This window comes from Rattus norvegicus, chromosome 3 (assembly GCF_021556685.1).
Source record: "Rattus norvegicus strain SHRSP/BbbUtx chromosome 3, alternate assembly SHRSP_T2T, whole genome shotgun sequence".
In the NCBI taxonomy this organism is placed as follows: Eukaryota; Metazoa; Chordata; class Mammalia; order Rodentia; family Muridae; genus Rattus; species Rattus norvegicus.
Genome location: NC_141536.1, coordinates 90,599,226 through 90,624,998, shown reverse-complemented (window position 1 = coordinate 90,624,998; position 25,773 = coordinate 90,599,226). Strand labels below are relative to the sequence as shown.

The following is a 25,773-nucleotide window of genomic DNA, read 5'->3' as shown; positions in this document are numbered from 1 at the left end:
GAGGGAGATGAAGAGGAGGAAGAGGATGTGGAAGAAGAAGAGGAAGAACAGGAAGAAGAGGAAGAGGAAGAAGAGGAGGAGGAAGGGGAGGAGGAGGTGGGGGGGGGAACCCAAGTAAAGGCAGAGTAGGTAAACAAGTTAACAAGAGAAGGGCACTAACTCTATCCAGAGACCCAGTGCTCCCCACCTCAATCGCCTCATCTGTAAAATGAAGGTGGCCCAGTACGTTTATACTTTTTATTGTGTGCCTGTGAACATACTGTCTTATTGTAAAAACTAATTATAAATAGGACATCAAATTAGATTAGATGTGACTGTCACTGGAGACACAAAGTTCTGGTTTACTAAGTTATGGAAAAGAGACTTTAGACCACAAAAGATTTCAAGAAATATTTCTTGCAGAAAGATTTTCACACAGACATAGGGAGAAAGGAATCAAATTTGTCTGAAGGATAGAAACGTACTGTTAACTAACATTTATTTGGAGAATTCAGGCCATTGGTAATTATTTTACAAAATGAGACATAAAAATGTGAGATACAAGGAAGAGGTTTAAGGTTGTAAGTAATCAAGAGGAGAGAGAGAGAGAGAGAGAGAGAGAGAGGAAAAAACAGAAACTCAACTATTTATGTCTTGTAAAAAGAATCAGTAAATATCACACAATTAAAAACAAGAAGGAGGGGTTGGGGATTTAGCTCAGTGGTAGAGCGCTTGCCTAGCAAGCGCAAGGCCCTGGGTTCGGTCCCCAGCTCCAAAAAAAAAAATGAAAAAAGAAAAAAAGAAAAAAAGAAAAAACAAGAAGGAGGGGCTGGAGAGTGGCTCAGAGGTTAAGAGCACTGGCAGCTCTTCCAGAGGTCCTCAGTTCAATTCCCAGCAACCACATGGTGGCTCACAACCATCTGTAATGAGATCTGATGCCCTCTTCTGGTGTGTCTGAAGACAGCTACAATGTACTCATATACATAAAATAAATAAATAATTCTTAAAAAAGCAAAGGAGAATAATCAAAGAAACAAGATCTAACAAGCGTCTAGAGGAATATAAATGAATGCTGAGCTTTGTGGGCATAGTGGGGGATGTACATTTCCCTTCCTTAGCAAGTAGAGAGAGAAGCTAAAAACTCCAAAATTCCGGTATCACTGAAATCCAAAACAGAATAGATCATAAAACTCAGTGTAAACCTAGCCAAGCTGCTTTGGAAGCTAGGGGCTCTGTGGGGTCCTGGCTGTGCTAGACAAGGCTGACCTCGAACTCACAGAGATCCATCTGCATCTGCCTTCAGAGTGCTGGGATTAAAGGCATGCACCACCATGACTGGCCCTAAACCTAATCTTAAAACTTCAAAAGCCTGAACTAAGGATAATCTTAAACCCTAAAGTATTAATATAAGCAAATAATGGAAACAAAGAAAAAATAATTCATTCAGGGACCAAAGATGGCTCAGAGATTAAGTGCACTGGCTGCTCTTCCAGAAGAACCAAGTTCAGTTCTCGGCACCCACGTGGTGGCTCGCAAACACCTATATCTCCAGTTCCAGGGGATCTAACACTTTCTTCTCACCTCTGAAGGCACACACATGGTATACATACATACATACATACAGGCAAATAAACTTACATGAAAAATAAAATACTAAAACTAAAAACATAAACAAAAAAAAAAAAAAACAGAAGTTGAATTTAATGGGAAAAGTCTGTAATCCCAGAATCTGCCACTCAGGAGACTGAGGCAGAGGGATCCTGAATTCGAGACTAACCTGAGTTACATGGAGAATTTGAGGCCTGCCTAAGCTAAACATCAAAACCTAGTCTAAAAATAAACAAGCAAGCAGGCAAATAGGCAAGCAGGCTTACATTTCTTCAAGAAATTCTAATAAAAAATGTTAAATGAAGCTGGACTGTGATGGCGTACATCTTTAATCCCAGAACTCAGGAGGCAGAGACAGGCAGATTTCTGTGAGGTCAAGGCCAGCATGGTCTACAGAGCAGAGCAAGTTCTAGGACAGCCAGGGCTACACAGAGAAACCCTGCCTCAGAAAACCAAAATAAATAATAATGACAACAAAAAATAGATCGTGTATAATGGTAAAGATCCACAGGTCTGTGCTGTTATAGTAGCACAAGGAAAGAACATCAAAGTCCAGCACTGGAAAATCAAGATTTAGAGAAGGAGGTGAAGTCTAGGCTGAGGCTTAAAATCCTAAAAGCCATAGCATTAGTAAAATGAAACCTTAGCCAAGTTTACTTTATAGGAGAAATGAGAATAAGTAAAGGCAAATGTGAAAGAAATACTTTAAGTATGGAAATAAGGCTGTCGCAAAAACAAAAATAAAATTTTACATGTATATACTTATTTACTTATGTGTAAATATGAATATGCCATAATTGTGTGTGTTCCTTAAGAAGGCAGAGGAATCATGAGATCCTCTGGAGCTGGAGTTACAGGAAATTTTGAGCCTTCTGACATTGGTGCTGGGAACCAAACCCTGGTCCTCTGAAAGGGCAGCAAGTGCTTTCAATGGGTGAGCCATCCCTCCAGCCCTCTTCTGTGAAGCTTTTCTTATGAAGGCATCACACAACAACTTCTTGTTTACCAAGCTACACCTAATAATCCAGATCATTTTATTAGCACCTTGCATATACCCATTTTCTTACCACCTACACTATAAAATTCTCTTATTCTATTAATTTATAACTTCATAATGTTATCTTTCACTAGCTAATTTTCAAAGGTTTATTCAGTTCTAAGTGGGAAACAAATCTTGAAAACACTAGATATTTGATAAAGATTTAAATTAATGTGTTACAAAAATTATAAAAAATCATTGAGAGTGTTGAAAAATTACACTTGCAAGTTTTATGAGGGGCAGAGCTTTGACACGAATTTTAGAAATTTAAAAATAAACATAAAGTCTGAGACTGTACAGATATGAAGGAAATGAAAGCTTTCTCCATACAAGGATCATACGAAGCATGAGCTAAACTGCTAAAGGTACTGTAAGTTCCTAAGCCAATACTGTGAGAATTCTAGTTACAAAACAGTTCGATTTTGTTTCACTATTGGCCTAAGTTGATTATACAGAATACTTTCCCACTAAATAACATTGTTTTCACCTATTACCACAACTAACAGAAAATGTGTCAAAAAAGTATCAACCATACTATCATTCACTTCCTTCAACTGTAGTCCTTTATACATTTTCCAACATGTTCCATTAATAAATTCTACACACACACACACACACACACACACACACACACACACACACACACAAAACCAAAACCAACCAAACAAAACAAAACAAAAAACCCAGAACCCTCCAGTGCAGTAAAACTGCAGGGTATGATCCATTCATAAGTCAAGAAATCAGTGTGGGGGGCGAGAGAGATGGCTCACTGGTTTCAAGCACAAACATGGTACACAGACATATGCAGGCAAAACACCCACACACAAAATAAAAATTAATCAATGCGCTCTTTCCACCATCTTGGCGCCTTTGGAGGCCTGCTGGGAACAGGACTTCTAAAAAAAAAAAAAAAAAGCAGGTATGTCTGGAAGGCTGTGGTCTGTGGCTGCAAGCGAGGCCTCCAGAACCAAAGAGAGGACATGGCTCTTCTTAAACTTGAAGGTGTTTATGAAAGATGAAACTGAGTTCTACTTAGGCAAGAGGTGTGCTTATGTGTGCAAAGCAAAAAACCAATACAGTGACTCCTGGGGGCAAACCAAACAAAACCAGAGTGGGCTGAGGAAAAGTAACTCAGACCCCTGGAAACAGTGGTGTGGTCTGTGCAAAATTCCGAAACAACCTTCCTGCAAAGGCCATTGGACACAGAATCCGTGTGATGCTGTACCCATCCCAGATTTAAACTAATGGAGAGTAAATAAAAGTAGTTTTGTGCTCTGGTAAAAAATACATACATACATACATACATACATACATACATACATACATACATGTAATAGGCCTTGATCAAACTTCTTAATTAAGTACTGGACTACAAAAATAAAACAGAAACAGTGGTCTGCATATAAAGAGGTCTGCTAAGCCCCCAACCTCTAATGGTTCTTCTTTTTCTTTCTTGTCACAAGATCTAATGTAGGACAGCCTCAAACTCCGTATGCAGCAGAACTGGCCTTGAGCTCCAGGTCCTCGTGCCTCAGACTGTGGAGACAGCAGGCACGCTGTGTTACCAAGCCTGGCCCTAAAATGTGTTCATTCATTCATCCAGTGAGACAGGGTCTCTCTACATCCTCGTCCTGGAGCTCACCAGGTAGAAATTCACCTCCCAGAATTAAAGGCGTGCTCCACCGTGCCCAATCCTGAAATATATTTATGAGCTGTAATCTACAACATTTAAGAGAACAGTGAGTTTAATAAGAAGTTGAATTATTATGTTTGTTTACTGGAGGACATCTTAGAGCCTTTGGTGAATTTCCCAGGACTTTTGATGAAGCATCTCACAGGATTAATGCTCCTTGGAACACATAACTGTCTTGGGATACATTAAACAATGCTTACTTCACACTTGGTTCAAAAACAAAACAAAACAAAAAATAAAGGAATTGTCAGAAGATTCAGGAAAAAGATCTAGAACTTTTGCTGGATATTTATACACTTCTATGAATTTCTGCAAACTGCTTAAAGTGTTCTGCAAAATGACATTTGTACAAATAAGTTTAAATGTTTGTACCAGTCAGGTTTCTTATATATTGAGTGTGGGCCTTAGGAATTTGGGCACACCTGACAGCTTTAGTTAGGTTAGCATGAGCAGTGCTTAAGCACACAAGTTCCGATTCTGGCTGTCATTCACTGGCAATGAAGTGCCAATAAATGGTCTTTGTTGTTATTTAATCTTTTTCCTTATGTGGTATAAGGAGAATAAAAAGCAATGTCCTGGGGCCCAGAACTTTAATGATTGAGAAATGTGCATACATAATCCTTTGGTCAGGTCATGGCATGGTAAGAAGCACTCAGCATATGATCAATATTCATTACTGTCACATTGACACTAGCACAGCATCAGTCTGCTCATGAAGCGCTGAGCTCAAGAAACTGAAAACACCATGCTGCCGCCTGGTGGACGCTATGATTTAAAAACCAACACAGTAATTACACAGACTCTCGAGTCATGAAAACACACCTCAAAAGTCATCCAATTATATAATTGATTTTCCAAAAATACATTAACAACCTCAGACCAACCCATAAACCAAGGAGTATTGTCAATAGTCAAACTGGCTGAAGAGCTGTTATGGATTAGAGAGTATGTTCTACTATACAACACAATGTTTGCTGATTTTGAGGCTCATGTTTCTTTTCTCCTTAAGATATAAAGCAAAGGTAGTCATAGACATTTGTCACAACTATGACAAAAGAGGAAATAGTCAAATATTATCGAAGTCCAATCCCTCTCTATATGGATGACTCTTAATGGACTCCACATGGTCAAAACAGAAGGCAATTAATACGAGTTCCCTTAAACTCTTTGACAGTTCACTCACTTTTTCTTAAAAATTCAACGTAAGGTAGAAGATCGAGATAATGTATGAATAATTTAAACCCAAAATTCAATTTGGCATCATAGGGATTAAGAAAGCAGTTTTATTTGTTTGTTTGTTTTGTTTTGTTGTGACTTTTTTTTTGGTTTCGGGTTGGGGGGTGTTGTTTTTCTTTGTTGTTGTTTGAGATAGGATCTCTGGATAGCCTTGGCTGTCCTTGAACTACCCTGTAGACCAGGCCTCGAACATACATCTACCTGCCTTTGCCTCCTGAGCGCTGGGATTAAAGATGTGCGCCACCACTGCGGGGCCGAAGACAGAAATTTTATTCCCAGCAGATTTCCATTTAAATCTGTCTTTAAAAAGCACACGTGAAGAATGAATAATATTGTCAAATCCCTGCATTCCGAAGCTAAGCAGGAGGATAAAAGAGTTGGACGTCCTCCTGCACTACAAATCAAGACCTTGTCTGAAAACTCAAAATCTAACAGAATAAAATTACCAGAGGAATAATGGAAAATCTAAAAATTTCCTTGAATATTTACATACTTCCATGACTTGAAGTTATAATTTTTGCCCTATGCTCGAACTGTTCTGTAAATACCCACCAATTCACTGGGTTTTTTAAATGTGACAAAATTCTGACCAGCCGACTTCATTAAAACTTTTGACAAGTGTGTCCAACACTATAACGCTGTGTTCATAATGTAAAAATGGGTTCAAACAAAACCAAACACCCTAAAGCACACAACCCTATTAAGAAAACGCAAGAATCATATTACCAACCAGTAAACCTGATGGGTGGTGCGTCTCGTGGCGGAAGATTCTAGGAACACCTGACAGGAGACTCAAGGACGACCAGGCCCGGAGAAGTCAGCATGAGGATTTGGTGGGACACCTGAGCTCCAGGGCAACCTTTATAATAACACTGGGTGGAAGTGTTAGAGCGACTTCCTAAACAGCGCTCAGCACGGAAGTTGAGTTACCTCAGGGAAGACCGCTTAGTACTCAGCATTTCCGGGTCATCTTTTCCTACCCAAAGGTGCTTCCGGTTTTCAGTCTGCAATTGAGCCGCCACCTTTAAGGACCTGGAGAGGACTATATTAGCCCTTTGTTTGTTTGTTGTTTTTCTTTGTAGCCCTGTATCCCTGGCTGTTGTGGAACTCACTCTGTAAGCCAGGCTGCCCTCAAAAACAGAGATCTGCCTGCCTCTGCCTCCCGAGTACTGGGAATAAATTATGTGTCACAACTGCCCCCAGTATTATTTGGGGGCAGAGAACGGGGTAGGACAGTGTCTTACTATGTAGCCTTGGCTGGCCTGAAACTCACAGAGATGCTCCTACCTATCCCTGCATCCAAAGTGCTGGAATTAAATAACTATGCTGCCATGCCCTGCTATATCATTTTAAACAGTCTTCGGGACGATTTAAAAACAAACAAGCAAAAAACAGTTATTTATTAGGAACAATGAACGCTGTGAGAATAGGAAAGGGGTGCCTAGCCGTTTAATACCTTATGACTTGGGATGCTTTATGTGTTTGATGTGCATAAATGTGTTATTCCTCGAGAAGACAATGTTGTTTTTTATTTGTTTTTTAAGTGAAATACTAAATAGGAGGAGAAATGTAGGTAGCAACATGATGGCTTTGCGGGTGAAGTCACCTGCTGCCAGACCTGATGACCTCTTAGAAATCTATTACAAGTTGTCCTCTTACCTCTTCCTGTGCCTGGGAGAACAAGACAGGAAACAATGATGGGGAAGAAGAAAAGAAGGGATAAGAAAGGGAGAAAGAGAAGGAAGGAGGGAGGGAGGGACATAGATAATTTTTAACTTTAAAGAAAAAGAAATTCTAATCATACTGATGATTGCACCTCTTTTCTATTCTGAACCTAACAATATAATTCACTGTTGAGAATTTATTCCATACAACTATTAATAAAGTATGTTCCAGGCCTACAGAGCTTGTCCATTCTACCAAAATCTGAAAGAACTCTGATCTTAAATGTCTAACCATACTATTACTAAAACATATTTAGGAGTCAGAAAAAAATGACTCAGTGGTTAAGGGCACATACTACTTTTGCAGATCTGACTTCAATTCCACATGCAGTGGCTTGCAAGCAGCTGTAATTTGAGTGCCCGGGAGATTCCATGTTTCTGGCCTTCCCAGGCACTTGCCCTAATTTGCATACATATGCACACATAATTAAAAATAAAAACAAATATTGAAGCTGGAGTGTTGGCTCAGGTGGTTAAGAGCACTGTTGCTCTTGCAGAGAACCAGAGTTCAATTCCCAGCATCCACATAGCAGCCCAAAGTTGTCTGTTAACTCCTCCAATCCCAGGACATCCACACTTCTAACTTCAGTGGACATCAGACATGCACAGGGTACACAAATATATATACAGGTCAAAACACTCGTATACACAAAATAATGCCAAAAACACTAGGGCTAGAGTTACCGGTGGTTTAAGTCATCCAACATGGGCACTGGAAGTTGACCTTGAATCCTCTGGAAGGGTACGGCATTCTTTTTAATGCTAAGCCTTCTCTCTGGCCTATGAGATTATCTATCTTTAGTGGTAGCTCCCTGTTGGTATCTGGAGTTGGTTCCTTTCTGGTAACCTTGCAACACCCCCAAACTGAGCCAATTCCTCTGGGATAAACTCTGGATTTTTTCTCCTGCTTTGTAAAATTCTGTTTCATATTGCTATCAAATGTAGAAATGTCTGACTACTCCCATCGCTTCTAATAACTTCTATCCATGTTTCTCCAGACTATTTCCAAGATACCATGTCTGAGTGCTGTAAGCTAGCTTCCTGCTCTCCAAACTTTAAATTCTCAACTTATGACTATTTGTACTTGCCTTAAACCATGTTTGAATTTTTTCTTTTATATTCAATGAGTGAACACAGAAGACAGATGTCCTTATAGCTTCTCAGGGAATAACAAATCAAACTTAACAAGTTATAACATGGGATAAACTGTATTTTCTCAGTCAATAATTGTGACAAATGAGCACAATTATTCCTGCTGCAAAGAATATTTAAATAGCTTGATGTTAGCTTAGCAATGCCAACAAAGAAGCTTGCTAGTCTTTGTTATAACAATTCTGCTTTATTCTTGTTTGTATCTCATAAAACTATCCAAGTTGAGAGGCAAGCTAAAACTTCAATCAAATAACTCAAGGCTGAAGAGATGGCTCAGTGGTTAAGAGCACTCACTACTCTTTCAGAGGTCCTGAGTTCAAATCCCAGCAACCACATGGTGGCTCACAACCATCCATAACTCCAGTTCCAAGGATCCTCCTACCCCCTTGTCTTAGTAAGGGTTACTATTGCGATCATGAAACACCATGACCAAACATAAGTTGGGAAGAAAAGGGTGTATTTGACTTACACTTTTACATCATTGTTTACATTGAAGGAAGTCAGGGCAGGAACATATTTTTGGTGTCCACAAAGCCATCCAGATCAAAGCCTAATTAGGCTTGTTGGTACAAACCTATAATCCCAGCACTGAGAAGACTGAGTTAGAAGGATCTAGTCTGTATAGCAAGACCTTATTTCATAAAAAGAATCGAAGAGATAGGTGAGTTGTCTTATCAGGTAATGATCCCCTATCTAAAGGTAGGAGATAGCTTACTCCAAAAATCTGTTCTCTGATGTCTATATTGGGCTCACATATATATCAGTTATACACACACACACACACACACACACACACACACACACACACACACCACTAAAATCTTCAAGACACAGCATCTTGCTATGTGTCTTGGCTGATGTATATAGATCACTATATAGATCAGGCTGGCCTCAAACTCACAGAGATCCACCTTCCTTTATCTCCTGAGTGTTGAGACTAAAGGCTATATGCCACTGTGCCCAGTTAATAAATACAAAATATTTTTAACTCTACCTAAACCCACATCCAGATGATGAGAGTTCTTCATCGTTTTGGTGTCCTTCCCTCTTTGTTTCCTGTCCTGTTTTACCTAATCAAATTAATGAAGTCTTACATATATGCAATTAAGAGCTTTCTTTTTTTTTTTTTTTTTTTGGTTCTTTTTTTTTCGGAGCTGGGGACCGAACCCAGGGCTTTGCGCTTCCTAGGTAAGCGCTCTACCACTGAGCTAAATCCCCAGCCCCAATTAAGAGCTTTCTTAATGGCAAAATGGATTTTTTTTACAAATACAGAGTGAATATTGGTTATAATGCGGGCTTATTTTTGCACTTGGTATAGATTAAAGTCTCACACTACCTTAATCTAGTTCTTACCATAATTGTCAAAGGATGAAGTATGTTGCTTTTATTTGATGTAATAAAGGGAGTGATCATATTTATATGTCTCCCAAACTAGTTAGTCTCTCTCAGATCACAGTTTTCACATCCTACATAGTTAGAATGTGTTGTGAATAAACACAATGACTCCCTAAGAAAATAACAAGAGATAGTATCTATACAAAGTAAAGGAACAGGTTTCTACAGCCTACCTACACATGGCAGTGAAAACATGTACTGAAGCTTGTTACAATTACACAACTGTAACACCCTTCATTATAATTACTTATGTTTATGCTTGTAGACCAAGTTCAATTTTTCTCTCTCCTCTCTTTCTTTTTCTTTCTTTCTTTCTTTTCTTTGCTTTTCTTTTCTTTTTTTTTCTTGGTAGAGTTGGGGATGGTCCTTGCATATTGTCAATAATAGAAATAAATACCTAGTTCCAATTAATCATCTTACCTCAGGCTCCTAAGTTGCTGCGACTATAGGCACACACCTCCAAGCCTGGCAATCAGAGATTGAGTCTCAGTAATTTTGTGTCTATAACACAGCCCAGTGCTTGACACATAACTCCTGTTTAGTAAATACTTATAGATAAGGAACTGAAGTAAAAGTTACTTATAATTCACAACCTTTCATGTAACAACTAGTATCAACTGTGGTTGAAATCTCTCCAAAAATCAAAAAACTAAATTTGTTGACATTTCACTCTGATGTATCTAACATGTCATCATACCATGGAGATACCATGGAGGAATCTAAGACATTATCTAAATTATGAGCTATATATGAAAGAGGTTCTACTGTGAATGTATAATTTATTGATTACATATATATTATTCATGAAAAAAACATGAAAAGTGGGGCTAAAGATGCTTCAGCAGGTAAGAGCATCCATATTGGGTAGTCAACTACCACCTGTAATTCTAACACTCTGGCCTCCTTAGAAACCTGTATTTGTGTGCACATGCACACATGAATATGCACATAATTAAATTTTTTAACTCTCTTAAGAATATCAAAATGTGGTGGTGTGGATAAGAATGGACCCCTGTAGTCATATATTTGATTGTTTAGTTACCAAGGAGTGGAACTTGATTGAAAGGATTAGAAGGATTAGGAGGCGTGGCCTTGTTGGAGGACATAAGTCACTGGGTGTAGAATGATGTCATTATGCAGCAAGGAAGGTCCAGAATAAGGCAAAGCCTATCATTAGATGAGAAGGAAGGGTAGGCGGGAAAGTCTAGGAAGGAGAGAGGAGGAGGGAAAGAAAAAAAATCAAGATGGAGATGACAGAACAGGATGATCCAGATCCAGGTGGACTAGGTCAATTTTATCCTGTCTAGGTGGGTGGTTTCTATCTTTTTAATTGGCAGTGAATTTATTGTGTGGATGTATTGTGGATTGAGAATTTAACATATAAATCTAACTATTAAATTACAAGTTTCTAGAGCTTTGATTTTACTGGGCTACAGGGCATGTGAGCAAAGTTTCCAGCAGGCAGAGACAACCTGTCTCAGTTCTGGAAGCTGTGCTAGGCTATAGAATGCTAGCTAGAATGGCCCATGGAACACAACGTGTACGTCAGGCATGGTAACAACCGTCAAGGGGACAGTGTGTGAAAGCAGCAGGCAGAGAAACAGCTGAAGTGAGAACTCATGGGAACCAGTTCCACCATTTTTTTATTTTTATCGCAACAACTGGGGTAGGCTTTGAGGTTCCAAAAGTCCATACTAGATTCATGCCTGCTCTCTCTGCTTGTGGATCAGGACATAGCTCTCAGCTACTCCTCCAGTACTGTGTCTGCCTGCTGTCACGATGATATGGTGATGATGATGATGATGATGATGATGATGATGATGATGATGATGATGATGATGATGAGTTTCAGAGAAACTCCAAGAAAGCCCAGTTAAATGATTTCTTTTATAAGAGTTGCCTTGGCTATGTTGCCTCTTCATAGCAATAGAATAATGACTAAGACAGAATTGTTCTTCATATTACTTTACTCTTCTAGATCCTTCCTCAGACTTTGGCTTTTTCCCCTTAGCATAATGATCCATCTTTGTTGGTGTTCTATTTGCTTGAACTTCTAAGTCAAAGTTAACAAAGGAGCAACGAGAAGACTCACTGCATAAAGTGCCAGCCACCAACATTAACAACGGAAGTTTGATCCCAGGGACCCACATGATATAAGGCGGGAACTGACTTCTTCATGCACACACATACACTTCTACGAGCATACAGACACATACACACAAGAAACAAAGAAGTAAAGAGAATAAATTCTAATGAAAATTAACAAGTATATAGAAAAGTAGCAACAATTTTCTGAACTAAACCCTCATTCTGACTTCCTTACTGGTGTTTTAATAACAACATCAATCTTCCAGTTAACCAGAAAACGTCACAGTGATAAGACAGGTCTCTCTCTTAGGCATCCCCAAGTTTCAGGTCTTCCTCATAGATTTTGGATGGAGTAAGTAAAGGAAAGTGAAATAATGGGTTCTAAGATGGCTTGGTGGGGTTTCCATTTAATGAAGTAAAAAAAACTTTAATTCAACATTTTAGGGGTGAAATTTTAATTATTATTAGGGTGTTTTTGTCTTTACTACAGATAGCAGAAAAACTCTATCTAAGTTGAGTTAATCAATTAGGAAATATATTGCTTCAGGCCACAGGAAGGCAGACAGTAGACTCCAGATGTTGCATGTTTACATGCAGCAGAGCAGTCATACATGGAATAAATAAAAACTAAAGGTTAAAAATGATAATAATAATAATAATAATAATAATAATAATAATAATAAAATAATAAGAATCAGAAAATCGTAACTACCGGATATTGCCATGATGAAGCAGTGTACATGAATTAATCAGCCTAGGTAATATAATGAGGCATGATGCCATGGAGTTTTATATTTGAAAATTAAACAGCTAAACAAGACTGCCTCTCATAATTCTAATATGTGACCCTAAGCTTGTGGTCTTGTTGGATTAAAGACTGACATTGCCAGTACCTTTCCCTTTATGCTCAGGAGTTTTCTTTACTAATTAGAACTGGTTAGAACACCAGGGAAGGGCTGGAGAGATGGCTCAGTGGTTAAGAGCACTGGCTGCTCTTCCAGATGACCCAGCTTCTATTCCCAGCATCCACATGGCAATTTTCAGTCACTGTAACTACAGTTCCTGGGGGAGCTAACACCTTCTTCTGGTCTCTAAGGTTACCAGGCACACATGTGGCCCCCCAGACATATATTCAAACAAAGCACTCATATGCATGAAACAAAATAACAGTAGCAATATTGATGGTGATGATGATGGTGGTGGTGGTGGTGGTGGTGGTGGTGGTGGTGATGATGATGATAATTTAAAAAGAAATACTAGGGAGGGCTGGGGGTTGGAATTAGCTCTATCTGCATTCACATCCTGTTGATCCTACCTTTTGCCTGGGTGTTCAAATACTGAATTATCATGCTGTTCACTTAGTTACAGATTTTCCCAGAAAGGGCACAGCTTGTACTGAACCTCCCATATTCTCTCCCTCTTTCCCTTCATCATACTTCGAATAAAGAGATAGACCACAACCTCAAAAGCAAGGCCTTTACTTGAGCCCTGTCTGAATATCTTTGATGAATGGAGTGAGGATATTCATTTCCTACTAGATACTTGCTTTCACACGAAAAAGAGCCTCCACTTAGACTAACGCATGCAACACTCATGGGTGCTCACCCCTGGCCAGATGATCTCTTCTTCCTTGAATATTAGTTACATAATGTAGATGAAGCACCTGATTGATTTAGGAGGCTCGCCCTCTCCCCATTGCTCCAACTGTTGAAGAGAGGAGTGGATACAGTAAAAAGCATCAAAGAACAAAACCACCCAGAAAAAAAAAAAGGCGGTTCTATCATTGGTATCGAGACACAGCAGTGCAAATATGCGGAAGCTTTTTTTTCCATTTTATTTTCTGTTGTTGGATGTTTTGCCTGCATGTATGCATGCACACGACATATACCTTTGGCACCCAGGAAGGCCAGAGGAGGGTATCAGCTCCCTTGAGAGGGACTGGAGTTATAGGTAGTTCTGTGCTGTCATGTGAGTGTTGGGAGTCAAACCCAGATCAAGGAAAGTGAGCAGTCAGTGCTCTTTTTTTTTTTTTTTCTTTTTCTTTTTTTCGGAGCTGGGGACCGAACCCAGGGCCTTGCGCTCTACCGCTGAGCTAAATCCCCAACCCCGCAGCCAGTGCTCTTAACCACCGAACCATCCATCTCTCCAGCCCCATACAGAGCCTTTTTTTTTTTTTTTTTTTTTTTTAGTACTTTTTTTTCCCCGGAGCTGGGGACCGAACCCAGGGCCTTGCGCTTCCTAGGCAAGCGCTCTACCACTGAGCTAAATCCCCAGCCCCCATACAGAGCCTTTTATGGGGGAAAAAAAAAAGGTGATCCTCTTCCTCAGCCTGAGTAGAGTGAGGAAATATCTCCTCAACACTTTATTTGTTTGTCTTCGAATGATTTTAACTCCTACATGATGTTTATAAAAATGCAGTACCATTTTACAGCAAAGCACTACTCACCGACTGTTCAAGGACAGACTCTCTTTCAGCCACAATAAATCTCTGTGACATTAGTAGGAATTACACATGAGAAGGAAAAGGTTGAAAGACCCCTTAAAACTTACACTGCTCTAAAGTGCCTGGAATATTTGCCGGCTCCTCTGTTCCCGGGGTTCGGTAGGTCAAATCAGGTGCGGGAAACTAAATCCAAAGTGCGAGTCTCACTTAAGCACAACACATAAGTACAAAGCCACTGTGAGGTAGTTTATCAAGCCTGATTCATGTAGCATGCAAAATCAGATTCTAGCTGAATGGAATGTAAAACACCTGATGGGGACCCTGGAATGTCACCTAGAACACACGCTAGCACACACATGCACACAACCATATCACACAAACATACACACAATAACAGTAACAATAATTTAAAACACCCATCAGGAGTAAGTTAGCAGCTTCACTCCAGGACGTAGCAAGGAAGTCCTGGAACACAATGGAGAAAAACCATAGCATCGCTTCTCATTTCCCACCTTCTCGTACTTTCCACCTTACCCCTGGCTACCTGTGCCACCAAGTACCAATCGGTTGGAGTCAGGAGACCTGACCAGCGTCAGGCTCATGATCTGCACTCAACTGTAACACCAAAGATTTTAGAGTCAGAAGGAAACAAAATCTCAGTTCAAACTCCTATACCACAGCCAAAAGGGAGAATAAAGAATATAAACTCAGTGTATATAAGAAATACTCAAGTTAATAAAAAAAAAAAAAGAATATAAACTCAGAAGGTCACAATGTTCAAACACCCTTCCCAGAGTCAAATAAGCTCATTGGAAATGTACAACGTCCATCTGTGCTTGCTCACGGTTGGATTACTGATTAAACCTAACACAATAAATGTTCACATCATGTTGCCCTCTATAAATCCCCTGACTGCTGTGTATAGTATCCATGCTGTGAGGATGACATCAGAAAGAGTTTTTAAATGCAAGCTTATTTCTACAACTAATTGTAGATGTGTTTATTGCACTAAAACCTCTTAAAATAACATTTTGTTTCTGATCCGTTTGCTAACATAGAGGAGTAACAAGTAGAAACAAAAACCTCTAGTCTTCTAAGGAGACTTTTCCAAATTAATTAACTGCACAAAGTCCAAGTCACAGAGCTGCCCAGAAAGTCTGAAAAGTGAGTGAATTTCCTGGAGGTCACGGATAGGCCAACCAGAGCCCAAGAGGAACAGGTGTGAGGCTTGAGAATTCTCACGTGGTAGGTCTAGCATGGGAGGGTCCAGACAGGGAAAATTGTAAAAAGGCACCATTCAATCCTGGTACTTACCCCTGTAATAAAGAATGATATGCAAAGAAGAAAGTCTCCTTGGAGCTGGAGGAAGGACTATAACTGGTCAGCTCCCATTTCCTGTAACTCCAGCTCCAGGGGATGTGATGCCCTCTTCTGGCCTCTGCAGGAACCTACACTCACATGTACACACCCACACAAATATGCACATAGAGGCATAGAATGTAAAATAAAAATATAATATTTTTAAAAGAAAAATTGGGACTGGAAAGTTGGCTCAGTGGTTAAGAGCACTGACTGCTGCTTTTCCAGGCATCCCGAGTTCAATTCCCAGCAACCACATGGTGGCTTACAACCATCTGTAATGGATGCCCTCTTTTGGTGTATCTGAAGACAGCTACATAAAATAACTAAATATATCTCTAAGAGCAAGAGAGAACAAGTGTGTGTGTGTGTGTGTGTGTGTGAGAGAGAGAGAGAGAGAGAGAGAGAGAGAGAGAGAGAGAGAGAGAGAGAGAGAATTTCTCAGGCCGAAGATGCAGCTCAAAAGGCAGAGTTCTTGGGATGCACAAGCCCAGGTCCAATTCCCAATATTTTTTAAAGACAGGTATTTTGGTGCCTGCCTACAATCCTACCACTTAGGAGGTAAAAGCAGGTCATTTAAGGAGTTTAAGGTTATCCCCAGTTACATATGGAGTTCGAGGCTAATATATAAAAGCATTCTGAAGCTCAAGAATGAGAGACATCGAGGACAGGAGAAATTGGCTAGACTCTGCAGGGAAGTTCTGCATGGTCAGAAGCAGGAAATGTCCCTGCTTCTCTGGCCAGGAATGCCAGAGGGAGCTGTAATTTCTTCTCTCCTCCTGAATGAGTCCTAGAACTATAAATGAGGGTAGGACTGAAACTCAGCCCTGACACTGATCTTGTCTGATAAACAGCATTGAGATTATATCACTGGATTTTCAAGGTGGAGATGGATTATATCTATTCACTAGTTTCAGCCCATCTCCCAAATGATTTTAGAATCTCCATGCTTAGAGGAAAATGTTACAGTAGTCATACAGGGCATTGAGGTTATCAAGAATCTGTTGAGGATATTTCCTCTTGGTCAACTGAATGGAATCTACATTTGACCTTGGGTGGAGACTGGACATTCTGATCTGCCCTAAAGATTAGAACGTTTCCTGCTGTTGGTTCCTCCCTGAAGAGTTAATCAGGTTGAGCATGTCAATCACCTGGCCAAGAGACCACCCCTTAGGAAAGCTGATTCCTCTGAAGCCATGCAGAAGAATGGGAGGAATAATTATTCACTTAATGAGATAATGTACTTGTCCTTTTCAGAAACCCCAACCTTCCTTACAGCGCCTTTGCTACACAGCTAAGCCTGCTGGATGCTCTGAATTTCTCTTTCCTTCAGAAACTGGCCAGATGCAGCCTGAACCCGTTCTTTCTGACACTTTGGAAGTTTCTCCCAGTCCTGTGAGATAGCCCATGCCTATCTCAAAAGGCACTATTTTTTCTCTTCTCTGTCTCCCTCCTGATGGCTGTCAATGCTCTAACTTGCCTGTCCTGTTATTTTGGTTTTTGATTTGTTTTTGGCTTTGTTTTGTTTTGGTTTGGTTTGGTTTGTTTTGGTTTGGTTTGGTTTGGTTTTTAACTCTAATAAAATTGCCCTTGAGCTTCCTCCTGGGTTCACTCTTAAATTATTTTATTAAAAAGACACGGAACCCACAGAGAGGTCCTCAATTTTCCCAGTAAACATGTAGAATCCCAAGTAGGGCTCCCCAGTTTTTGATAACAAACACACAGGAGGCAACAATGTTTTAGGTTTTTTTTTTATTATTTTTTTAAAGATTTATTTTTATTTATTATATATCTAAGTACACCGTAGCTGTCTTCAGATACACCAGAAGAGGGCATCAGATCTCTTTACAGATGGTTGTGAGCCACCATGTGGTTGCTGGGAATTGAACTCATGACCTCTGGAAGAGCAGTTGGGTGCTCTTAACCACTGAGCCATCTCTCCAGCCCAATGTTTTAGGTTTTTGTTTGGGGGGGCTGTGTTTGTGAGATTTTGTTGTTTATTTTTGTTTTCTTTTGGGGGTGTGGTTGGTTTGTTTCATTTCGTTGTTTGTTTTTGCTTTGTTGGTTGGTGGTTTCTTTTCTTTCTAGTTCTTTTTTTCTAAAAATAGGACTTTTTATTTGTCATATTAAACCCTAGACTTTAAACAGACTCTTGCACTGGTGGTTTTTATCTACCAGCTCCTTCAGCTGTCTCACCCGCAGGCGGTTTTCCACAGCTACTCCCTTCAGCATGGAGCTCCGTGAGTTTTCTGAGCCCTAACTTGGGTCTCTTCAGTATTTTTACTTTTCTACGGAAGATGTGGAGAGGACAAAGGGACTGGCAAACCTTTCCTCTCTCTCCTGGTGCTGTCTGAACTCAGTTCATCCACTTTCATGGGGTCCTTGGTCTACATTTCCAACATCCTCTCTGGGTTCTGGCGGACCTGCTAGTGCTGGGCATTGGGCATCTTCTGGATGTGATTGTTGTGGGTTTTTTTAGTGAAACCAACACAGAACAGACGGAGCAAAGAACCAGCAGCTGTCTTGACATCAGCATGAGCCTCAGTCACAATTGGCCAACTTTTAACTGTAGAACACATTTGGTCTGAGTAAGATCCATGTCATGGAAGTTATACAGACAGTATTTGGATTTTTTTTTTTTTTTGAGGTAATGTCTCTCTGTGATACTCAGGCTGGCCTGGAACTCTTGCCACAAGCAATTTCTTCTACTTTAAGGAGCAGGGACACTCCAGGTCAGGAAGTGAAACGATGTAAAAACCACCATGCTTGTCAACCTGATTCCCAGGAACCACATAGTGAATGGAGTGTGCATAATTCAATCCAATTTTGGCCCAGAAAAGCAAAAAAGAGATGTATTAAAAGAATATTGGGGGCTGGGGATTTAGCTCAGTGGTAGAGCGCTTACCTAGGAAGCGCAAGGCCCTGGGTTCAGTCCCCAGCTCCGAAAAAAAGAACCAAAAAAAAAAAAAAAGATATTGGGAAATTCACAAAAATGATATGAAATCTGGAGGAGATTTAGAAAATGGCATAAGCCGAGGCAGCCTAAGAATCATGGCCAAAATCCAGAAGACCTTACCAGAAAGACAGATTGGAAGGGATAGGGACAGAGAGTGGGGTGATAGGATAGGTCATGCAGGAACATATGACAGACATGACAGACAGCACATAGCCCACACTGCTGTAGACTCTTGCTGCCTTTACCAGTACAAGTGATTCCTAAATCCTCTCTGTCTTGGAGCTGGGCTGGATGTCGAACCCTTAGCACCTAAGCACCTATGTTTAAGACAGCACTTTGGTTGCCTAAACCTGAAAGAAGTCACCTCTCCCTGGTTTAAGGTTCTACATTGTATTTAACAGGCAACTGCCCTTAGTAGGAGAGAAAACAAGGGGAGGATATATACTTCAGTGGCGTCCATCTTCACACTCACAAGAAATTGCTATAGTATCATGGCCTGATATTTCACTTTTTGGTTTTTTTGTTTGTTTGTTTGTTTTTTGTTTTTTGGTTTTTTTTCGGAGCTGGGGACCGAACCCAGGGCCTTGTGCTTCCTAGGCAAACGCTCTACCACTGAGCTAAATCCCCAACCCCTGATATTTCACTTTTTAAAATTATTTTATTATTACATTTTTATATATGTATCTGTGAGAGGGGAGCACGTGAGCACCATGGGGAATGAGTGGAGGTCAGAGGACAATTAAAAGACCTTCCGCCATGTGCTTTCCAGGGGACCAAACTTGCTGGCGAGTACCTTTACCTACTGAGCCATTTTGCTGGCTCCATTTTTTTTTTTAAAGGTTTGGGGGTTTTTTTTTTTGTTGTTGTTGTTTTGTTTTGTTTTGGGTTTTTTTTTTTTTTTTTTTTTTTGGTTCTTTTTTTTTTCGGAGCTGGGGACCGAACCCAGGGCCTTGCGCTTCCTAGGCAAGCGCTCTACCACTGAGCTAAATCCCCAACCCCTCCATTTTTTTTTTTCAGGGCAGGATTTCTCTGTGTAGCCCTGACTGTCTTGGAACTCACTCTATAGACCAGATCGGCCTTGAGCTCAGAGATCCAACTACCTCTGGCCTCTGAGTGCTGGGATTAAAGGTGTGTACCACCACGTTTTTTCAAGGCTCATGAAGCATAGGCTGACCTCAAGCTCTCTTAGTAGCTGAAAATGATCTTGAACTTCTGAGCCCCCTGCCTCCACCTCCCAAGTACTAGGAATACAGGTAGCACGACTACATTTGTTTTATGCAGTGCTGGGGATTGAACCCAGGGCTTCATGCTTGTGAGGTGAGCCCTCTACCATCTGATCTACGACTTCATTCCAATCATTTGTTAGGGTGGGGGGATGCATGCTCATGTGTGTACCTCAGTGTAGAAGCCAGAGGTCAACATTTCCTCAGTCTTCTTCCCCATATTTTTAAAGAGTCTCTCACTATATCTGGAGTCCTCCAATTTCAGGAGGTTGACTGGCCATAGAGCTTGAAGAGTTCACCTGTTTCTGTCTCCTCGGGGCTAGAATTATAGGCCTGGTTTTTGTTTGTTTGTTTGTTTGTTTGTTTTTGTTTTTTTATGTGGATGCCAGAGATTCTAATCCAGGTCCTTGTGTTTTCATGGCAAGCACTTTACCAACTAAGCCATCTCCCCTTCCTCCAATAGTTTAGCCTTTTAAATAATGAGAACCACACCGGCTTTGCTTAATATGTTTTGAAGATAAAATAACTTACTCTTTGTAAACTACAGCAAACAGTTTTGAAAAAGAAAGCATGATGGATACAATTTACACTAACTGGGGAGGCTTTAATTAGCAAAGATTGTAATGGTTGCTGTGCTTCAGACACAAGAAGTCACCAATACATTTTACGGAGTCAGACATCAGGAAAACTAAGAATATTTTGCCCTAAGTATGTTACTATGAAGCATGCTTGAGTTTTAAAATTTGGTTAATTTTCAGTTAACTTTTAAAACTTTGTTTATACAATGGAAGAGACTCAAATCTTTAGATTGGACCAAGAAGAAAGACTGGTTCAGTTGTTTGGATCTGTTACATTAATTTCTCAGTCTGTGAAGGGGTGGCTTGCTCCTCGAATGGTAATGGGAAATTAGTTTCTTTATTTCTTCATTAAGACCGTGGGAGGAAAATTAATACTGTCTCCAGCTTTTCCAAATTAATAGAATATATCTTTATTAAAATGATGAATGGATGTGACTTTTGGGGGATGGGGGTGTTGAGAGGCTTTTTAACACAGTGATGATTCAACTCCAAGCTGAGCCTTAGCAAGCATCATGTCTAAAAGCTCAAGTTCAGTGAGGCCTCCTTAGGTATTCAAGGTCAAATAATCAAGGACACAATCAAACAGGAGGCTGGGTCTGACTTTTTTTTTTTTTTCATTTTTTTGTCTTTTGGGGTGTGTGTGTGTGTGTGTGTGTATGTGTGTGTGTGTGTGGTTTTTGCACATGCTTCTTTATGAGTACATGGGTGGGGAAAAGGCCAGAGGAGGACACTAGGTGTCCTGTTCTATCATTTTCTACCCTATTCCCTTGAGAAAGAGTCTCTCACTGGACCTGGAGCTGGACTGGCAGCCAGGAAACCCCAGCCATCCTCCTTCCTCCGCCTCCCACTGTCCTGGGGTTCCAGTCATGTGCAGCTTTTTATACGAATGCTAAGGATTCAACGTCAGGACCTCCCGTTTGTGCAGCAAACATTTTTTTTTAAGATTGTAATGATCTGATTATTTTTTATACTAGGCGGGGGCGGGGGGCACAAAGCAATCCTCTTTAATAATGTTATTAGTTTCAATTAGAAGATTTTAGTAATGCACATTTTTAAAAAGCAAATTGTTCTGCAATCCAAACATACAACAGCTTGGAAAATAACATTTAGAAAACTAAAGCCAATGTGAAAAAACAAATTAAAACAGCCACAACACTCTTCCTGTACGCGGCCAGAGGTGACCTGTGAAGATGGTTCGCTACTCCCTTGACCCAGAAAACCCCACAAAATCATGCAAATCAAGAGGCTCAAACCTTCGGGTTCACTTTAAGAACACCCGGGAAACTGCCCAGGCCATCAGGGGTATGCATATCCGCAAAGCCACCAAGTATCTGAAGGATGTCACTTTAAAGAAGCAGTGTGTGCCATTCCGGCGGTATAATGGTGGAGTCGGTAGGTGCGCCCAGGCCAAACAGTGGGGTTGGACACAGGGACGGTGGCCAAAAAAGAGTGCTGAATTTTTGCTGCACATGCTTAAAAATGCAGAGAGTAATGCTGAACTTAAGGGTTTAGACTTAGATTCTCTAGTCATTGAACACATCCAGGTGAACACGGCACCTAAGATGCGCAGACGAACCTACAGAGCTCACGGCCGGATTAACCCATACATGAGCTCCCCCTGCCACATCGAGATGATCCTCCCTGAGAAGGAACAGATTGTTCCAAAGCCAGAAGGGGAGGCTGCACAGAAGAAAAAGATATCCCAGAAGAAACTGAAGAAACAAAAACTCATGGCACGGGAATAAATTCAGCATAAATAAATGCGGATAAAGTAAAAAAAAAAAAAAGCCACAACAATGAAGACTTGATATAGCTCAGATTTTCCAGCTTCCTTACTGCATTACTGCACCATCTACGTCAGAGATCTGTTCCTTCAGCTGGCTCCTTGCGCCATGTTTAAGGAAATACCTTTTCCCTTGGGTTCGTTTAGCCTTCTGAGTCCATCCAGTATTCTCTCCATCGGGACTAGAGCACGCACTCGTCCTCCTTCTCCCCTGCACCCTGAAGTGATTTACTTGTTTTCTTTCATGTAAATGAGTGTCCGGCCTGCATATATGTATGTACTCCATGAGTGTGTAGTGCCCACAAAGGCCAGAAAAACAATGAACAATCGTGTAGAACTGAAGTTACAGGTGACCGTGCCGCGGTCAGTGACTTGACTCCGGGCTGCAAATGGATACACCAAAACGTCTCTCTTTTTTTCTTCAGCATCAGCCCTCCTCTCTACCATAAACAATGCTAGCAAGAATGTCCCTGTGCCCATCTCCTGTGCGAGCATCCCAGCTGGACTTGACAGACAGTCTGACAGGGTGTCTTCAGTTTTTCAGTAATGCCAAGTTACATTCTGGGGATTTTTTTTTTATTAACTTGAGTATTTCTTATTTACATTTCGAATGTTATTCCCTTTCCCGGTTTCCGGGCCAACATCCCCCTAATCCCTCCCCCTCCCCTTCCTTATGGGTGTTCCCCTCCCCATCCTCCCCCCATTGCCGCCCTCCCCCCAACAATCACGTTCACTGGGGGTTCAGTCTTAGCAGGTCCCAGGGCTTCCCCTTACACTGGTGATCTTACTAGGATATTCATTGCTACCTATGAGGTCAGAGTTCAGGGTCAGTCCATGTATAGTCTTTAGGTAGTGGCTTAGTCCCTGGAAGCTCTGGTTGCTTGGCATTGTTGTTCATATGGGGTCTCGAGCCCCTTCAAGCTCTTCCAGTTCTTTCTCTGATTCCTTCAACGGGGGTCCTGTTCTCAGTTCAGTGCTTTGCTGCTGGCATTCGCCTCTGTATTTGCTGTATTCTGGCTGTGTCTCTCAGGAGAGATCTACATCCGACTCCTGTCAGCCTGCACTTCTTTGCTTCATTCATCTTGTCTAATTGGATGGCTGTATATGTATGGGCCACATGTGGGGCAGGCTCTGAATGGGTGTTCCTTCTGTTTCTGTTTTAATCTTTGCCTCTCTATTCCCTGCCAAGGGTATTCTTGTTCCCCTTTTAAAGAAGGAGTGAAGCATTCACATTTTGATCATCCGTCTTCAGTTTCATTTGTTCTAGGCATCTAGGGTAATTCAAGCATTTGGGCTAATAGCCACTTATCAATGAGTGCATACCATGTGTGTTTTTCTGTGATTGGGTTACCTCACTCAGGATGATATTTTCCAGTTCCAACCATTTGCCTATGAATTTCATAAAGTCATTGTTTTTGATAGCTGAGTAATATTCCATTGTGTAGATGTACCACATTCTCTGTATCCATTCCTCTGTTGAAGGGCATCTGGGTTCTTTCCAGCTTCTGGCTATTATAAATAAGGCTGCTATGAACATAGTGGAGCACGTGTCTTTTTTATATGTTGGGGCATATTTTGGGTATATGCCCAAGAGAGGTATAGCTGGATCCTCAGGCTGTTCAATGTCCAATTTTCTGAGGAACCTCCAGACTAATTTCCAGGATGGTTGTACCAGTCTGTAATCTCTGGGGATATTTTTGCCAGCTTCCGACCACCTTGCAGTCGTCATCATCGTCGTTAGTTCCCTTTTATCCACATCTCTGAACACTTAAGAGCATAGGGCTTTCGATTCTTCCAGTTAGAAGGCTCATTTTACATCTATCCGATTAATCCTGGCTGACCGCGTTGTCATGCGTGTTCTCCCTGGCCAATCTAATTTGTCTGCCGACACTTTTTATTGAGTTACCTCTTTTTCTTAGCAATTTGTGAGAGTTCTTTTGTAACTATTTTTTTCTTTTGTGACCAATTTTCAATTTTTTCCACAGGTATTTTGCTGAAAAAAAAAGTATTTTATTGTTTATTTATTTTGAAACAGTCTCACTCTGTAGCCCTGGCTGTCCTGCAGTTTGCTGTGTAGATCAGGCTGGCCTCAATCTCAGGAGATTTTCCTGCCTCTGCAGCCTGAGCGTGAGATTCAAGGAGTTTGCCACCACGCCCAGCTATTTTCAACTATCTTTCCTTTTACTGCTCACACATAAGCCTTTAAACAGCCTAAAGTATATTCTCATATATTGTATGAGGATTAAAATATTTCCATGTAAAAAATGAATTGTCCACTATAATATCTGAAAATAGCCCTTTAAATCCTTAGGAGGTCAATGCCAAATCTATTGAAATGTGGTTTAAAGTCATGAGTCCTGCCTGTGTCTGTTTCCAGCCCTATATTCCATCCCATTAATTATGTCAGCCTATTATCCCACCAACTTAATCACTGTAGCTTTGTAAGTCACGTGATTATCTGATCCGGCGATTCCCCTTCCGCCATGTTTTCCTCTAACAGACTAACAGAGCCTTGGTTGTTTTTGATCTTCTGTTTCCCCAGATCGATTTTAGAATGGTTAATGTCAACTTTCCGCAAATGACCCATTGGAATTTTTCTTCTATCATATTGAATTGGACTATATTAGAAATAATCCAACCTTCCTGAGCTTGGACATGTTATTGCTCTGTATTTAGGGTGTTCCTTTTTTCCTTTCAGTGAAGTTCTCTAATTTTTCTCATGGAGTTTACATTGTATCTAACCCTGGTTACATTTATTTCTAGGGCGAATTCAGTACTTCTCGATCAAGTTATAATGGATGATTTTAATCAGGACCTTTGAACTCAATCATCTGCGGGGTTGGTATAAGGATATTTGTAGAACTGACAAGAAGGTTCAGCAAGTGGAGATGCCCACAGCCAAATCTGACAACCTGAGTTCAATCCGTGCCACCCGGGGACCTACATGGTTGGAGGAGAAAACCCCCACGAGGGTTTCTCTAATCTCCACATGAACAGGGCGGCACACAGTCTCGGTGGAACATAAAGTGCTGGTTAGGTTTTTATGTCAGGTTGGCAGAGCTAGAGTCATCTTGTAAGACAGAAATTGCCTCTATCAGGGTGAACTTTAGGCAAGTCTGTGGGCACCTTCTTGGTACATGCTGATGTGAGAGCACATAAGCTACTGTGGGCAGAGCCATCTCTGGGCAAGAATAAAGAAAGCAGGCTGAGTGAGCCATGAGGAGTCAGAAGCAGCATTGCTTCACAGCCTCTGCTTCAGCTCCTACCTCCAGGTTCCTGCCTCGCCTGAGTTTCTGCCCTGAATCCTCATCATGATGGCGTGTATGCTGAACAGTGAAAATAAACCCTTCCCTTCCCAAGCTGCATTGGTCGTGGTGTTCATCACAGCAATAGACACCAAGTTAATACAGCAGCGCAGGAGTAAGAGAGAAGTGTGTTGGAGGCCTCCACTTATCATTAAATAACTATTATTCTTCCGAGTGCCTCTGATATCTCAGGCTAGTGAGAGATATCCTGT

The 25,773-nt window shown here is 40.8% G+C and overlaps 1 protein-coding gene and 1 pseudogene across 1 annotated transcript in view; one reads left to right on the top strand and one right to left on the bottom strand.

The window, feature by feature from the left end:
• Positions 1 to 6,509, bottom strand: part of Ccdc73 (coiled-coil domain containing 73) — a 139,376-nt gene extending 132,867 nt beyond the window's left edge. The window contains exon 1 of the mRNA XM_087655159.1: positions 6,286 to 6,509. The gene's annotated coding sequence lies outside the window, so the exon portion shown is untranslated. The remainder of the gene's footprint in view (positions 1 to 6,285) is intronic.
• Positions 21,635 to 22,260, top strand: Rpl17-ps17 (ribosomal protein L17, pseudogene 17; annotated as a pseudogene).